Source organism: Alligator mississippiensis, chromosome 11, assembly GCF_030867095.1.
Source record: "Alligator mississippiensis isolate rAllMis1 chromosome 11, rAllMis1, whole genome shotgun sequence".
Lineage (NCBI taxonomy): Eukaryota > Metazoa > Chordata > Crocodylia > Alligatoridae > Alligator > Alligator mississippiensis.
The window spans coordinates 57,436,879-57,443,091 of record NC_081834.1 but is presented as its reverse complement, the minus strand read 5'-3'; positions in this window follow the sequence as shown (position 1 = coordinate 57,443,091).

The window sequence follows — 6,213 nt, the reverse complement described above, 5'->3', positions numbered from 1 at the left end:
CACCCCATCCATGCCATGGCAGCTCTTGCTGAGCTCTTGGCCCATGCAGGCAGGGGGAGCAAGGGATCAAGAAGACAATGGGCTTCAAGGATCCAAGGGCCCTGATCAGTCGCTAGCTCTTGCCCCTGGGAGTCCATATGGTACCATGTATGGGCTCCTCAAATCGAAGTCTGATGTATCTGCAAGCTATAGCTATTCTGTTCCCACTGCCAGTCAAACCCATGCTCCAAGAACCTCCAAGCACCGCATACCATGTTTGTCACATGAGCTAACTCAGAGGGTGATGGTCTAATCATCTGTGGCATTTATCAGGCCAAGCCTCCCATGGAAAAGACTCCCATTCCACAACTTGTTTCAGTGTTTAACTACATCTCATTGAACCGCTTTATCAATCCCAAAACGACGAAGAGGAGAAACATAGAGCACCTGGGATCAAGGCACGTGACTCAGGCCTATGAAGGTCATCGGTCACTCCCAGAAATTATGGCCGGTCTTAGCAAGCAGAGGTACAGTTACACAGGTGTGTACCGTGGTCTGTCTGTAGATGTATGGGAAGGCTGCTCCTTCATGCTGTAATTACAGTGCATCAGAGCAGACCCAATTAACTGAGTCTGCTGGAGTGTGCTAATTAGCGTGCTCCAGCATCCTTTGCATCTGGTGTATCAGTTATCCTTGCTTTAAAATGGTGGCAGGGTGCTTTAACTAAAGCTTGTTTGATGAGCATTAGTTAAAGTAAGTCTGTTGCCATTTTGAAGCACGGGGATGCTGGTACACAAGACACTGCTGGAGCTTTAATTAGAGTGGCTCTCAAACCCATTATAATTAAAGCACCCCTCCCTCCCCCGCATACCCCAGAGCACGTGTAAAAATGCCCTAGATGCTCTAGCTGTGCTGAACTCAGTGCCATGAAACGGCACAAGATACCTGCCAGCAGCCATAACCCAGTGCTGACCAAAACAAAGGCAAAGGAAACAAAGGAGCCTCTATCAGCCATAAATCCTTTAATTTTGTGCAGGGTACATGACAAAGGTTTATCTTAATTTCTTGTCTTAAGACAATTATCTTGATTTCTCCAACAGAAAGAGGATAGACAACAAGCAGAGACAGAGGTTGCAAGAAGTCCTTAGTGAGTATGCAAAGAAAGGGGAGAGGACAGGGGGGAAGCCAAGTGATGTGGACTGGGTGGTCGTTCGGGCCTCAGGGCCAAGCTATGGCTACTTCCCACCAGGCTACATAGAATCACAGAACATGAGGGTTGGAAGGGACCGAAGAGGTCAGATAGTCCAACCCCTGCTCAAAGCGGGACCAGCCCCAGCATCAAAGGCATCTGACCCCCACTAACGCTGTGTGAGCAAAGACCCCACCACTTGCTGTTTATCCCCTTTAGGGACCAGCAACGGTTCAGGTAGGTTGAAATTCACCCTAATTCTATTCCAACGAGGCACTTTTCTAACTTGGGCAGGGGTTCTGTTTGTCATTGCAATGACCTGAATTGCGATGACAATACTTGGATTCTGCTAAAATCAAATGGGCCACGTCTGTTTTTCACTGGTATAAACAACACGTGAGTTCTGGCCCTTGGATTCAGGCAGAACCACTGCTTCTTCCGCTAATCTGAGGAAGGGCCGGGGGGAACAGATTGTGGTATGGGCACCAAGAGGCACAGGCAGCTTGGGGCAGATCTGGGAGGGGAAAGGCAGCAAAGTGGCAGAGCAGATGAGGAGCAGACAGCAGAGCACCAGATCAGGCAGGGTCTGCAGGGCAGGGAACGAAAACCAGAGCAGTTGATCATGCAGGGAACAGGCAGCAGAACAGCAGATCAGACAGGGAGCACAGGACAGGGAGTGAAAAACAGAAAAGCAGATTGGGTGGGAGAGCAAAGGCAGGGAGTGGAAATCAGAGCAGCAGATTTGGCAGGGAGCAGAAAGCAGGGGGCAGGGAAGCAAAGGCAGGGAACAGGCAGCAGAGCATCAGATTGGGCAGGGAGTGCAGGGCAGGGAGCCGGAAGCAGAGCAGCAAATTGGGCAGGGAAAAGGGACTGGAGTGGCACTTGGGGGAGGCAAGGGGATAATTTATGGCCCACCTGCAAAAAGGTGCCCTCCCCCCGCCTTCTAATCAATGAGCCATTCATTGGAAACTTGTGAACTCATGTGACATTTTTCTGGTTTGCTGCCTTTTGCCATTTGGGGGCACAATTTCCACTGGAGTTTAGAAGGGATTTAAGGGAGAGTTTGCACTAGGGGTATCTCTTCAAGGAGATGGAAACTCTGATACAGACATAAATGATGAGAACAGAAGTATAAAATAAAACAAAACTCCTCCACAAAACACTGCATACTTTTAAAATCTGGAACAGTTTCCTATCCACTGATTCCATGGCTCCGGCAAGCCCTTTAGCTCCAGAAGGAGCCGGCTTTTCCAGGGCTGGCCAGGATCCCCATCCCACTGGCCTCAAAGCCTTTAGCATCCAGCAATGCGCAAATCTGCTGCTTTACCTCTTCTAAGATGTGCCTCAGGGAGTCAGGGTTGCAAACCACCTTTGTGGTCATGTTGGCCATGTGGGCTTTCCCCGCCAGCGTGCCAATGAAGGTAAGGCAGCGCTGCAGGAGCTCTGGGAGGCTCAAGATCGGGCTATGAAGTGTGGCCAGCTTCCTCTTCTCTGCCTCAATCTCTGCAAGCTTCCTTTCATCACATCAGATGCCTTCCTCCTGTTGCTTCACTGCCTGGGAGAACTTCTCTACTTGTGAGGAGTGTCTGGACACTTCAAAGCTGCAGCGGTGCCTTTCCTCATTGGCACAGGCAACGGCTTCTTCTGCCCTACCCAGAGCAACCTGGAATCTGATAGCCGCTATGCCACCTGGAAACAACATTGTTCTCACAGCAGTTTGTTCATCTTGCAGGGTCTGGGTAGTGGTTCAATTAAATCAAGGCATACAGTGAATGAGATGAATGCATCTAAACTGCTCCCTTAGTTGTGGAGCAGTAGGCGACCTCCACAGACCCTTGGTCTGACTTCAACAGACTGTCAAATACATACTACCTGATGACTTTGAAACTCATGCTAAGCTTGGGCCTACTCACAAAGTTAAAATGCAGAATAATAATGCTAAGTGCATATTGCAAGAGGATACGAGTTTGTGGCTAGGCCATCTAAGAAGGAATAATGAAGTATCTCTTTCAGCGCATCTTGCTATATTCAGAATGATTTCAAGCAGACTCCTAGGTGTCTGGTGTGTAACCACATGAAATGTCTATCCTTGATTAATTAGTACAGTAAATATTTCTTTTGCAACTAACTCATGTTTATGTGCAGGAGGAGACATTCTGCATATGTGATAGATGTCTCCTCCTGATTCAGTGTGTTTTTTCTGGCTGTTTATCAGTTTCTTGATATGTTCCAAACTGGATCACCTCTTGGTACCGAAGAAGATAACTCATTCAAATTAAAAATTTCTGATAACCAGTGATGAGCAAGTTTTTCCTGCCAGTTACTGCTTGGGACTCTCTTGATTTGCACAACTAAAAGAATGCTTTGAAGATGCTAAACTAAGGGTATAAAAAGGCAGTAAAACAGCAAACAGCGCACACGCTTCAAGAGTGAGAAATCTCTCTGACACCAGATTCTGATGCACCAGACTTACTTGAGAAGTTGAAGAGAAACAGATTGCTGCTTCGCTGCCTGTTTGGTGAGAAATCATCACCTTATAGCTAGTTACTGGTCTTTGATTTGGTTTGGGCTTACTTGACTTGATTTTGCATACTTGTAGCAAATAAAGCCTTTCTGTCACTCATCGAACGAGGTGTCATGTCAATCCCTGGGCTAGTCCAGAATCCTAGGTTTTTATTCCTAACGCTACCCAACTGAGGGACCGTTTCCCAATTCCCAACTCTTCCAGATCAGGCAGCATCTCTAAGGGTAGAAACAGGCGTTGTCTGAAATCACATTGGTGCTGCCACCTGCATTTTTAAAGCACCAGAATGGCGAGCAAACAGATGTCCTTACCCTTTGACATGCCACATCACTGGCCAGGACAAAAGGTGCTAATAAACTGTGCTGGTTTATCCCAGTGGATGTCTGCTTGGTGGCAGGAGAGTCGGGGAGCCTGGAGCTACCCACAAACTCTCTCTGCTGTGAACTGGTGGTCTGGGGGCTTGAGGGACCCCATCTGCATACCCTGGTAAGACTGGGCCTTTCAGGTGCCTGGAACATGTCCCTGGCTTTCCCCACTTACAGATAAGCATAGAGAAGTAGGGCTGGAACAGGCTTCTAGATGTCATCTAATCTAATGCAACCTCCTGCTTGAGCCAGGATCAGCCCTTTTGAAACCATCTCATACAATCCATAATCTAAACTCTACATAAGATTATCATCAACTCTGACACAACATAAGACATTGCACCTGAACCTGCCACAGGTAAAGCAGGGGAACTGTGACAGCCAATGTCCTGCTTCAGTAAAAAGCTGTCTATATACGCTCAAGAGATACCAAGTAGAGAGCTACACCCTCCACTACAGAGGAAGGCAGCCCCCCTCTCCAATCCGTACCAATCTGACCATGAGGCAAAATTCCTTCCTGACCCCAAATATGGCTCCATCTGACCCTGAATGGAGGGGCAAGACCCTTTAGCCAGGAACCTCTGGCTTTAGTCCCAGCAGGAGCATTGGCACAGCCCCGTCACCATCCCCAGCCTTGGCTGCAGCCAACAACCAGTGTCTCTGAGGAAGGCTTAAAAACACTCTGACAGCTTAAAAACACCCTTTCCCTTCGGGAAATCTCAGGATGCTTCTCTGTAAGTGAGGGAAGTCAGGGTTCTCCACGTATGGAGATCTCCAGAGGCAGGTCTCTGTAAGTATGTGGACTCGCCATCCTTGGAGGTTTAGAAGACCCGGATAGACAAAGCCTTGACTGGGATGAGATAGTTGGGGCTGGTCCTGTCTTGAGCAGGGGGTTGGACTACATGACCTCCTGAGGTTCCTTCCAACCCTAATTTTCTATGATTCTGTGATCATAGCATCATAGGAAAGTTGAGTTCAAAGGCATCTCATGAGGTCATCGAAGCCCAGCCCCTGGCTGCTCAAGGCTTTGAGAAGCTTCAGGCTATTAGAAATATTCTGCAGGGGAAACAAAAGCAGCTGGTGCAAAATGCAAACAGATGTCCAAGAGTCTTAACCCCTGGGGGGATGCCAGCCAGTCCAGGAGCCAGTCCAAAGGAGAGAAGGGGGTAACACGAGGCTGAAACACAACTGCCGGGTGGGCAGGCAACTGTGGGCCAGGTCTCTCAAGCTGTAACGCAGCACATGAGACAGTGGGAGCTCAAGCGTAACACACATCCTGACTCCCCTGTTTGATTTCACTCCTCTCCAGGGCTGAGTGGGAATCCAGGAGCCTGGCTCCCAGCCGAACCTCAGCCCCAGGCAGCACTGCCAGGTTTCACAGGGAAGAGCAATAACCTCTTGGGGGATTCTCCTTACCAATGATGGGCCCCACAGTGGTGTGTCTGTGATCTATTGTTACCCCCGGGTCCCTTTCATTCGTGGTGCTAGTCAGTTTGGTGCCGCCAAGCCTGTAGGTGTAATGGGGGTTGCTCGTCCCGAGGTGCAGCACTTTACATTTCTCAACGTTGAACTTCATCAGATTCTGATCTGTCCAACTTACCAGCCTGTCTAGGTCTGCCTGTATCCATAGCCTATCTTCAAGTGTGACCATACTCCCCCATAACTTGTTGTCATCCGCGAATTTGGCCAGTGAACTCTTCACCCCCACATCCTAGTTGTTAATAAAGACATTGAAAAGTACTGAACGCAGCACTGACCCCTATGGGACACCACTGCCCACTTCTCACCAGGATGACATGCACCCATTTGCTGTGACTCTCTGGGTCCTATCCTGCAGCCAGTTTCTCACCCACCTGACTGTCTCAGAGTTAAGCCCACAATCCTCCAATTTTCTCATGAGGACATCGTGGGATCTAGATCTTTTGGAAATCAAGGTACACAATGTCAACCTGCTCTCTTGTGTCCAGGTGGTCAGTTCCTGGTCATAGAAGGAGATATAGTTGGTAAGGCAGGACCTGCCCGCGATGAAGTGATGCTGGCTGTCGTGCAGAATCTTACCTTCTGCAAGCTTATCGCAGATAGACTCCTTGGTGAACCTTTCTAGGATTTTTCCTAGGATGGAAGTTAGGCTGATTGGCCTATAGTTATCCAGGTCT